This window comes from Dermacentor albipictus, chromosome 1, assembly GCF_038994185.2.
Source record: "Dermacentor albipictus isolate Rhodes 1998 colony chromosome 1, USDA_Dalb.pri_finalv2, whole genome shotgun sequence".
In the NCBI taxonomy this organism is placed as follows: domain Eukaryota; kingdom Metazoa; phylum Arthropoda; class Arachnida; order Ixodida; family Ixodidae; genus Dermacentor; species Dermacentor albipictus.
Window position 1 is genome coordinate 464,922,868 of NC_091821.1, and position 12,823 is coordinate 464,935,690.

Here is a 12,823-nt window from a genome sequence, read left to right on the forward strand (position 1 = left end):
TGTTTCGGTAAAAAGATCTTCGAACCACGCAGGCCCTACTGTGGTGCAAGGAAGTTACTGAACTACCCGCCGCGGTTGCTCAGTGGCTATGGTGTTAGGCTGCTGAGCACGAGGTCGCGGGATCGAATCCCGGCCACGGCGGCCGCATTTCGATGGGGGCGAAATGCGAAAACACCCGTGTACTTAGATTTAGGTGCACGTTAAAGAACCCCAGGTGGTCAAAATTTCCGGAGTCCCCCACTACGGCGTGCCTCATAATCAGAAAGTGGTTTTGGCACGTAAAACCCCATATATTATTATTATTAAGTTACTGAACTAATTGAAAAATATGTAGAAAAATTTTAAAGTGCAACTTACACACAACTTACAGGCATGATAGAGTCGGATTGTAATTTGAATATACGAGAAAACATTATCTGTTATGCAAAATATAGAAAAAAGCCACAAACCCCCTTTTCAGCGTTTCTACCATTCATAAAGTGGTCATGGACTCCCAGATTTGCGCAGCAAATCTCAAAGCTCAGCGTCATGTCCTGCGCCACCTTGACAAGCTTGACAAACAACGCTGGAGATCATTCTGCGGCTCTCTGGATCCGAGAAAACCTCTCTCTAGAATTTGGAAAATTGTACGAAGCCTTCGCTCGCCTCCACAACAGCTTCACCCGTTCAGCGCTGTGGCCATACGGCAAGGACGGCGTGAAGTTGAGGTCGCCGATGACTTCTGCATATTACTCGTGAGCTCCTCGAACGATATACCGACCCATTCACGACTGACTTTCCCGTCATCTAGTGATCAACGTCTGGACGGCCCTTTTACTATGCACGAGCTCGACGCTGCGATATCTTCTTCCCGCCGGTCAACTTGTTCAGGAACAGACGGAATTACATACTCCGCAATTTGTCATCTTGGAGTAGAAGCTCGAGAAATTCTCCTGGCGCTCTACAACTCTACGTGGGACACAGCAACTGTGCCTAATCACTGGAAGTGCAGTCGTCTTGTGGCTTTACTAAAACCTGGGAAATGCCCACGTGATCTCTCACATTATCGGCCAATAGCCTAGGCAAGCTGTGTCGGTAAAGTGATGGAGCGGATGGTACTGAGCAGACTGGAATGGCTACTCGAGAAAAGCGGTGGACTTCCTGATTTCATCAATGGATTCAGAAGAGGCCGATCATCAATTGACGGTGTGATCGACCTAGTATCTTCTGTTCAACAGGAAAAGAGATGCCGTCGTCTGGTATGCGCAATATTTCTGGACATCAAAAGTGCCTACGACAACGTCTTCCACCATTCGATTCTTCAGGCGCTTGAAGATATTGGTGTTGGTGGCCGGATGTATGCATGGCTGCAGAGTTACCTCAGTGGCCGCACCGTTTTCATGTCCACTTCGGATGGCGAGACTGATAGACATGACGTTCGCAGGGGTGTTCCGCAGGGTGGTGTCCTTAGCCCAATATTGTTCAATATCATACTGGTGGGCCTTGCAGACGAGCTACCTGAAACAGCGCGTATCAGTACGTACGCGGATGATATCTGTATTTGGTCATCTGGGGTCCCACGTCCACAAGTGCGTGCAAGGCTCCAACGTGCGGCTACCATGACGGCGAAGTACTTGCGCCGTAGACGCCTGCAACTCTCAGCAACTAAGTGTGCAGTCATGGCATTCACGCGCAAATCAATGTCACATTATCCAATCGTTGTCGACGGAACAGCGCTCCCTTTAGTCACCCACCAGAGATATCTTGGCGTGATAATAGACCGCAGCCTTCCTTGGACCAAACATGTTATTGCGCTTAAGGCTAAACTGACCAATTTCATACACGTTCTTCGTGTAATATCAGGACTGAGATGGAGCCCCTCTGAGCGAAGTTTGCTCCAAGTGTACCAGGCACTTTTTGTGGGCTACATGCGCTACAGCATGCCTGTGTTATCTAACATGGGGTCATCTTGGATACGCACGCTGGAGAGCCTTCAGGCACAAGCACTACGAATATGTCTTGGCTTGCCACGCTGCACGTCAACTAGGGGCACAACAGCGGAAGCACGGGCTTGTACTATCGACATATACAGGTCTTGTGAACCTGTGCGAACCTATCTTCGCCTGCTAACCAGACACTCGCACCATCCACTGTCAACACTTCCAAGCGCCAACCTTGACAGCGCTTTTTCTAAAGCTATTGCATGTCACGCAAACATTGTACCTGCAAGATTCCAGGCCACCGACATCCCCGTGACACCTCCATGGACATTGCCAAGACCACTAGTGAGGCTTCAGATACCCGGAATTAGGAAGAAATCTCACGTTTCTTCCATTGGCTTGAAGCAGCTCACCCTATCCCATATATTTACGTCATATAGTGGGACTGTACAAGTATATACCAATGGTTCGGTCACGCCATCTGCCACAACGGCCGCATTTGTCAGGGGTGTCCAGGGGCATCCAGTGTGGCAGTGATGCCGCGAACTGCCTGCCCCCTTCGACGTGTCATATGGGGCTGCCAGCTGCGTTTTCACAGGGTGCCTATACCATCGTCAGGTTCGATTGCTGTATAAGCGAAAATTTTCTGCACTGCTGTTCGTTTGTAGATGTCTGCTGCGATGAGTTTCTGGATCGTGCACGTCTTTATATAGCTGTCCCTTCTCTTGGCTGAATTTAACCCAGCTGCATGCATGACAGCTTCGGCATTTAGTGCAGGTGAGTACTGGCTCCAGTCGGTGCCGTCTTGTAGTTTGACTAGTTTCATTCTGAGGTCGCGAATGAGTGACAATCTGTGAAGCAGTTTATCTTGAGTAGCAAGGCACTGGCGTCGCAGGGTAACCACCGCGTGGGAAGCGGGCTTGACGTGAGTAGCGTTCAAACGGCGTTCGCCGTTGGTTAGGCCCCAGCTTCGACAGTGGTGAAGTCGCATGGCCTTTCGAGTACAATAACTCAGAAATGTTAGCAAGAGGCGACAGCTCGCGCTCACTGCGTTCCAGTTAGCCTGTTCATATCGTCGGTGTGGCCCATCGACAGGCGTCTCGTGCTGTTCCGTTCTTTTAGGCACTTTCTGGGGAGCTCAATCCGGCGACCTCTTGCATCCAGGCGCTACCCGGGAGTCCGGTCACTGCTGTGAATGTAATCATTTTAGCCACATATGTACAGGCTTAACCGTTCAATGTTGTACGTAAGTATACATAAGTAGTTCCTAACTACAGGGTTTTATGCCGGGATATATGGTGACTGCGCACAATGGAGGTGCGTTCGCTGGCACTATAACCATAGCTCGTTGGACAACAGTAAGTGCTTGTAGTATAGGTCGGTGCAGATATATACATGCGCAAATACAACCGGCTGATATATGGAACAGCCAACCGCGACTTATGGTTGCGAAACCGTTGTGGGCTAGGCAGAGAAAGCTTCGCGTTAATAGGCGCACTGTAAACCAGTGGCTGTTTTGGTACCCTGGAGGTGGATGCATCGTGATTGGTCACGACCTCGGTCGTGACTTACGATAATGCCAGGCTTTCTCCGTTCGTGCGATCACTGCAGCTCACGGAAAGGCGCACGCCACTCTGCGCATGCTTATATTTCACGAGCAAAGTCATCGTACCTTTATTCCTACCGGACGTTAGCAAGGGTTCTCCGCGTCAGGAAGGCACGATACTGTCCATGACGCGAAGTCCGCCATTTAGAGACCACCTTTAGTACAGTAAATTAAAATATGCTGTTTTCAAAGGTTCGTGCATGCTAAGTGTCATCCTTTGATGTGCGAGGAGCGTTTTGCAGAGTTTCCTCAAGTTTGAAAATGTATATCAGCGTCTCACCAGAGGGCCCCTCACCATGCAGGCCCCGTTGGAAATGTACGTTATAAACTGAAAGTTGTAAGGCGGCATCAAAGGAGTGTTTTACCGAAAGTATTTTTCACATTTTATTCATCATTAGGGGAGGGGGGAGAAACTAAAATGTGGCCTTGCGTTGTTGCCAGTGGGCGAGCTTCACCGCCAATGGGGACACTCTCCTTGCACCTCGATTAGCGTCCGCAAGCACCAATGCTTCTCTGCTTTCTTCCATATGCCCGTATATATACGCTACGTGCACATGCCGTACCCAGTCACACGGGCACTTTCAAAGTCCTTTGAACCAAAGATCCTTTACTTCAAGGGAGAATGCGCGCTGTCACACAGACACAACAAAGGAGCCTTACTGGAAGGGAGCTTTGAGTCGAAGGAGTGCGCGTTCGTCCTTTGAAACCTCAAGGGAATACTCTCGAGCCTAGAGGGCGTCCGACTGCAGAAAAAAAGATATCCAAAAATATGGAAGTTCAATTTTTACGTCTTCAGAACAAGCTTGTAAGTACGAAATACTATTACTAAGGTACTAAACACTTTCGGGACACCCGCCATCTCCATCAAGAACCTGCCGGTACAGCAGCGCCGGCACGGCCTGTCGTCAGCAGCAACATCGACACGATCGACACAAACACGGGCAACACGGGTGCCATGTGAGACTTGGTTCTTTGGCGAGCGGCTGCTAGGCATTTCAGTCTCCTCGGCTATCTTCAGCGTCATAGCTCAACTTCACAATCGTTGCTTTGAAAAAAGGCGAGAACACTAACCTAACGAACTGAAGCAAGGGCAACAACGAAGAATCGACGCCAACATGCGGTATACGAAGCGGCACACATGGTGGCCATCATTACAATAAATACGTCTGTATTTGGTAAAATAATGCCTTTACTGCGCGTGCATTTTGTTTTGATGTTTCTATGTATTAGAAAAAATAAATATTGCTGAAAAAATATATATAAATTTATTATAAGACGCATTTGAGCCATATTTTTTTATTATTTACGAGGCGATGGCAGCGCTAAGGATACGTTGCGGTTTCTGTTAAAAGCTTCAACGGAGACAATCTGGAGACCGTGTAGCACCGACACATCTCCCTTGAACTAATGGGCCTTTGAAAGCTCAATGCTCCTTAACCTCAAAGGACTTTGAAAGTGCCCGTATGACTGGGGTAGTCACGTTTACGCCTCGAGCCCCACCTCTTGCGAATATGCAGTGGCGGTATTGCTCGTTCTGCATTGGGTGATTTACTTAAGTCACTTGGGATAATCGGTGGTGTTGGAAGAAGTGCGTCTCAGTGGAGCCCTGGACTAGGGGCCCAACCCTGCTAAGAAGGTCAAGCGCCTGCAGCGATGAAGACGAAGACCGAAAGCTAAACCCTTAATGGACCAATAAGGTTTTCTCTCTAGCAGAGGCTTCTGTGAGTGCCCGGTGCTGTCTGGCTGGAAGCGGGGCTCCCTCGGTGGCGAAGGGTGTGCTGCCTTATGTTTGAAATGTCAACTGCTTTCGCGCAGTGCAGCCGTTTGATACTCTGCAGACACGATTGCCAACATGCGATCTACGCACCGCACTTGTCTTTTCGCGGTGCCCAAACACACCGAGGGGCACTTTCGGGTTTATCTCGAGCGACCCTTCAGGCTCCTTTACTTCTTCCACATAGATGATATATATTTATTATTCAAGCTTACGTTATCGAATTGAGCTCAACGGTCTTCTGCACCTATAGTGCAACCATCTCCATAAACCCGGCCAGCAATCCCCCGTATCTAGTACCGGCCAAAAATCTAATCCATCTGCAAGTAAAAGTTTGATTAATTCATTAGATTTGTTTATGGCTGAAAAGTACACACACACACACACACACACACACACACACACACACACACACACACACACACACACACACACACACGCACACACACACACACACACACACACGCACGCACGCACACGCACACACACACACACACACACACAAACACACACACACACGCACGCACACACACACGAACATTCGACGACTGTTGCGTAAAAGCCGACGCGCTTGACCCGCTGATCAGATTTTCGACGATCGCCGACTGTGTTCGCCGCTATCGTTGTGCTATAAGTGTAGCCTGTTTTGTGGGCACATGTTCGTCCAATAAAATTTAGTTTTGTCGTTCACAGTGCTGCTACTGTGTTTTTCAACGTCACCACTACGTGACATTTGGTGGAGGTGCTTGTGCGTTCATGTACCGAACGCCCCCGCAAAGCCGCGATCCAAGCCCGAAGCCCGAGGACAAAACCAACATCACCCAAGACCAGCGTGCTAGCCGCAGACTGCAAGGGCTGCCCCCATAGCACGGACTTCTACCTGAGTCGACAAAGAACATCGTGGTCAAAACAACCGCAATGGCTGCCCCAGCGTCCCCCGTTATCCTACAACAACCTCAGGACCCACCGACCTTCCATGGAGCAGCGACTGAAGACCCAGAATCCTGGCTGGAGACCTACGAGCGAATCGCGAGTTTTAACAACTGGGACTCCGACGACAAGCTTCGGCATGTATACTTTGCCTTAGAAGATGCCGCCAGAACGTGGTTTGAGAACCGGGAGTCGACCTTGACGACATGGGACCTCTTCCGTAGCGGCTTCCTGCGCACCTTTACGAGCGTCGTGCGCAAGGAAAGGGCCGAAGCCATGCTGGACGCCCGAGTGCAGCTACCTAACGAGAACGTTTTCATCTTCACGGAAGAAATGAACCGTCTTTTCCGCCACGCCGACCAGGATATGCCCGAGGAGAAGAAAGTCCGCCTTCTCATGCGTGGTGTGAAGGAAGAACTTTTCGGCGCAATGGTACGAAGCCCACCGAAGACCGTAGAAGAGTTCCTTCGCGAGGCAACCAGCATCGAAAAGACACTCGAAATGCGGAACCGGCAATTCAACCGCCGTACAAGCTCTACCCACTACGCAGGAATTCAATCACTGGCCACGGAAGATCTGCGCGAGACCATCAGGGCCATTGTGCGTGAAAAACTGCGCAAGGTCTTGCCTTCGTCGCAGCCTCAAGTGGCCTCGATCGCCGACATCGTGAAAGAAGAGGTGCACCGATTCCTTGGAGTTCCTGAGGTGGAACCAGAATCACCGCAGACGGAAGCAATGACCTACGCCGCCGCCGTCGCCCGCCGTCACGGCACCCCTGCGCTACCGCGCCAGGGTCCTGCAACGCCGCAATTCCGCCGTCCGCCGCCGCCGCCGCGAGCGCGCCAATACGTCGCCCAGCGCACCTACGCGAGGAAGACGGACATTTGGCGAGCCCCGACCACCGCCCTCTCTGCTATCACTGCGGAGAAGCCGGCCATGCGTACCGCCGATGCCCATACCGCGACTTGGGACTGAGAGGGTTCGCCGTCAACGCGCCGCGTCCACAGCTTGGGGAGCGCCCACGTGAAATCGCCGATTACCTAGCCGCCACTCAGTGCAACTCTCGACGACCGTCCCGTTCGCCGTCACCAGGCCGCTACCTGTCAACGCAGCGCCGACCATACACTGGTCCAGCTCGGGGCCGCTCTGCGAGCCCATATCCGGAAAACTAAAAGCAGCAACCGATGGAGGTGCGGTTGCTGTTCGTCGAACTGACGAAGATCCTCCGCCGCCGACGAAGTCGACGAAGAAACCATCTCGACGACCTAAGGACGACACGCCGCCGTCCCGACAAAGTCAGCAAGCCAAGACTACACCGACGAAAGACGACTTGACGACGCGACGTCGTTCCAGCTTCAGTTCAACACGACGCAGCCGTGATCCGACGCCAAGACCTAACTGCAACGCCAGACAAAGAACCACCGACCTCGACGTGCTTCTCGACGGCCACGCAGTTACCGCCTTAGTGGACACAGGTGTTGATTACTCCGTCATGAGTGGACACATCGCCGCCCAGTTGAAGAAGGTTAAGACTGCATGGGAAGGCCCTCAAATTCGCACCGCTGGGGGACACCTGATTACGCCGACTGGAATCTGCACGGCAAGAATAACCATTCATGACCGGACTTACCCTGCCACCTTTGTTATCCTCCAACAGTGTTCACGAGACGTCATTCTCGGTATGGACTTCCTGGACCAACACGGCGCAATCATCGATCTGAAGTCGAAGTCAATAACGCTGTGGGAAGATATAAAGCGATACCGCTGGAGAGCCTTTGTAGTCACCACGCCTTGAGTGTGCTCGAAGATCAAGTAAGCATCCCGCCTCGCTCCAGCATTGTTATTTCGGTCGGCACCGAAATACCGGCTGACGTAGAAGGCGTCATCGAAGGCGACCAACGTCTCCTGCTCGACCGTGAAATATGCGTCGCCAGAGGGATCGCTCGACTGCACGGAGGAAACACGAAAGTGTTACTGACAAACTTCAGCCAGGAGTTCAAGCACATCAACAAGGGCACGACGACCGCATACATCGAGGAAATTGTGGAAACGAGCAATGCGTTTGTCCTCTCGGATTCTGTCGCATCCACCCCGACGACCGTAGTTCCCGAGCCAGACTTCGACATAAATCCAAGTCTCCCCGTGATTAAGCGGCAACAGCTCAGAAGTCTGCTTCGACGATACAAAGACTGCTTTTCGATGTCATCGAAGATTCGACAGACACCAGTCGCAAAGCATCGCGTAATAATCGAAGAGTGCGCTCGAACACTACGCCAGAGCCCTTATCGAGTTTCGACGCGAGAACGCGAAACTATAAGACAACAAGTCGACGAAATGCTGCGCGACGACATCATCCAGCCGTCGAAAAGCCCGTGGGCGTCTCCAGTTGTTTTAGTGAAGAAAAAGCACGGAACCATACGTTTCTGCGTCGATTATCGTCGACTGAAGAAAATCACGAAGAAAGACGCATACCCCCTCCCACGGATAGACGACGCATTGGATCGGCTCTGCAATGCTAAATACTTCTCATCGATGGACCTCAAGTCTGGCTACTGGCAAATAGAAGTCGACGAAAGGGATCGCGAAAAGACCGCCTTCATCACGCCAGATGGCCTCTATGAGTTCAAGGTTATGCCATTTGGACTGTGCTCGGCGCCTGCAACGTTCCAGCGCGTGATGGACACGGTTTTAGCAGGATTGAAGTGGCAGACCTGGCTCGTTTACTTGGATGACGTCGTTGTATTCGCCGGAAATTTCGACGATCACCTTAGGCGGCTTGCCACAGTACTAGAGGTCATCAAGTCATCAGGGCTCACTCTGAAGCCAGAAAAGTGCCGCTTCGTTTACGATGAGCTTCTGTTCCTAGGCCACGTCATCAGCAAGTCTGGAGTCCGCCCTGACCCGCAGAAGACAGCTGCCATCGCAAAGTTCCCGCAGCCCACGGACAAGAAGGCAGTGCGTAGATTTCTTGGCATGTGTGCATGCCTACTACAGGCGATTTGTCAAGGACGTTTCGCGCATCGCTGAGCCGCTGACACAGCTAACTAAATGTGACGTCGAGTTCAAGTGGGAAGCGCCGCAGGCCAACGCATTTCAAGAACTGAAACGACGTATGCACTCGCCGCCCGTACTTGCGCACTTCGACGAGCACGCCGATACCGAAATCCACACTGACCCTAGTAGCCTAGGCCTCGGTGCCGTCCTAGTCCAGAGAAAATATGGACACGAACACGTGATAGCTTACGCTAGCCGGTCGTTGTCAAAAGCGGAAGGCAATTATTCTACAACCGAAAAGGAATGCCTCGCCATCGTTTGGGCTACAGCGAAATTTCGCCCTTACCTATATGGCAGGCCATTCAAAATGGTCAGCGACCATCACGCGTTGTGTTGGCTAGCCAATTTAAAGGACCCTTCAGGACGGCTGGCGCGGTGGAGCCTCAGACTACAAGAATACGACATCACTGTAACATACAAGTCTGGACGAAAACACTCAGATGCTGATTGCCTATCACGCGCCCCCATTGACCCGCCGCCGCAAGATGACGAGGATGACGACGCCTTCCTTGGAATAATAAGTGCGGAAGACTTCGCCGAACAGCAACGACGAGACCGGGAGCTAAAAGCCCTAGTCGAGTATTTGGAAGGGCACACCGATGTTGTCCCTAGGACATTTAAGCGTGGAATGTCTTCGTTCACGCTACAAAACAACCTGCTCGTGAAGAAGAACTTCTCACCAGTCCGCGCCAGCTACCTTCTTGTTGTACCGTCAGCGCTGCGTCCAGATAGGCACCTCGGATTCACCCGGACGCTGTCGAGAATACAGGAAAGGTATTACTGGCCGCGTCTGACCACCGACGTCGCCCATTACGTCAAGACATGCCGAGAGTGTCAGCGACGCAAGACACCACCGGCAAGGCCAGCAGGATTACTACGGCCGATCGAACCTCCTTGCCGACCATTCCAGCAGATTGGGATGGATTTGTTGGGGCCGTTTCCGATGTCAACATCCGGGAATAAGTGGATCGTCGTGGCGACGGACTATCTCACCCGCTTTGCTGAAACTAAAGCTCTACCAAAAGGCAGCGCAGCCGAAGTGGCGAAATTTTTCGTCGAGAACATCCTGCTGCGACATGGTGCCCCAGAAGTCCTCATCACCGACAGAGGAACGGCTTTTACAGCAGAGCTCGTCCAAGCCATTCTGCAGTACAGCCAGAGAAGCCACAGGAGGACAACTGCCTACCATCCGCAGACGAATGGTCTCACGGAACGCCTGAACAAGACCCTCGCCGACCAATGTACGTCGACGTCGAGCACAAGGCGTGGGACGCGGTCCCGCCGTATATAACCTTCGCTTACAACACGGCGGTGCAAGAAACAACACAGATCACGCCGTTTAGGCTGGTTTACGGCAGGAACCCGTCGACGACGCTCGACGCCATGCTGCCCCACGTCACTGACGAAGAGAATGTTGACGTCGCTAGCTATCTCCAGCGCGCCGAAGAAGCCCGACAGCTCGCCCACCTACGGATCAAGAACCAACAGAGGACCGACAGCCGACACTACAACCTCCGACGACGCTTCGTCGAGTACCAGCCCGGCGACCGTGTTTGGGTTTGGACCCCGATACGCCGACGAGGACTGAGTGAGAAACTATTGCGCCGCTATTTCGGACCCTACAAGGTCATTCGACGTGTTGGCGCTCTTGACTATGAGGTCGTACCAGATGGAATTTCGCATTCACAGCGGCGCCGCGCACGATCTGAAGTGGTCCACGTGGTGCGTCTGAAACCCTTTTACGCACGCTGACGAACTTCCTTATTTTGTTGTTTTCTTTACTATGGGTGTTTTCTTTATTACTTTCGTTTGCATGCAGCATCGGGTCGAGAGGGGAGTATTGACACGCGTACTTATCTTTATCGGGCGACCAGGTTTCGCCGCTTTACAAATGTTATGCAACGCCCCGAGCTGGACCATACGACCATACACTGGCCCCGAGCTGGACCAGTGTATGGTCGGCGCTGCGTTGACAGGTAGCGGCCTGGTGACGGCGAACGGGACGGTCGTCGAGAGTTGCACTGAGTGGCGGCTAGGTAATCGGCGATTTCACGTGGGCGCTCCCCAAGCTGTGGACGCGGCGCGTTGACGGCGAACGCGCCTTGCATGCATCCGAAGTTTCTGGAAAGTTAATAATAATAATAATATTTGGGGTTTTACGTGCCAAAACCACTTTCTGATTATGAGGCACGCTGTAGTGGAGGACTCCGGAAATTTTGACCACCTGGGGTTCTTTAACGTGCACCTAAATCTAAGCACACGGGTGTTTTCGCATTTCGCCCCCATCGAAATGCGGCCGCCGTGGCCGGGATTCGATCCCGCGACCTGGTGCTCAGCAGCCGAACACCATAGCCACTGAGCAACCACGGCGGGTAAGTTTCTGGAAAGTTATCGATGCTTCTATTCGGTTGTCTGTTGTCGCCGAACCTTGTGCCATCAGATTTCATCGCGTGACGCGAATGGCGTAGAACTTTGTGGAAGGCACGCGGGTCCCAACGATTAGTCCGGAACATTCGACGACTGTTGTATAAAAGCCGACGCGCTTGACCCGCTGATCGGATTTTCGACAATCGCCGACTGTGTTCGCCGCTATCGTTGTGCTATAAGTGTAGCCTGTTTTGTGGGCACAGGTTCGTTCAATAAAATTTAGTTTTGTCGTTCACAGTGGTGCTACATGTTTCGAGAGTGGTAGATTTGGCTGGGATTAGGCATGCGACCTGTGGTTGTTAAAACGGATGCTGAAAGGTGTTTCAGTCTGGCCTATGTATTGCATGTGGCAAATGCCGCACTCGAGCAAGTACACCACGTTATATGAATCACAGTTGATAATCTCTTTAATAGTGAACATGAATTAACGCGTTAAACAAAATAAAAAGTCGGAAACTGTTACGGGACAATGTCCCGGCGATAACATACTCTACCAAACAAACCTGTTCGGCAACTTCTGTAATCCCAGTTGCTAAAACATTGCCGGAGACAACCAACCCGGGCACTACCATAGTTAACCTTTCCAATGTTGCGCTTCTATCAACTTCTGTCCAGCCACCGGGGGCTTCGACGAATTCCAGTTAATGAAAGACATTGAAAACTTCTTCCGAAACTTAAGACTCAAAGAATATTTTCATGGCCGCGCTAGCAGCAAACAGGACCACGCAGCTATACCGTCCGCGACACACTGGACGCCTGCCTCGCAGCGGGAGAAATGCCTAGACCTATACATCAAAGCTGTTTCTCGCGACGTGCTTGACACCTACAAGACACGCGCCCCATTCCAGAGAAATCTTTCCCCTAGCGAATCCGATGCTCTTAGAAGCCTAAGCACATGCGATGATATTGTTAATAAACCGGCGAACAAGGGTGGCTCGGTCGTGATAATGACAAAAGAAAATTACAAAAAAGAAGTCGTAAGACAGTTATCTGACAGCCCATTATATAAAGAACTTCCCTATGATCCTACCGACGAATTCCTTTCCATCATTAAGGAGACCATAAAAGCATTGGTGAAGAAGCAGAAGTTCGACGATAAAACAGCACGCTCCT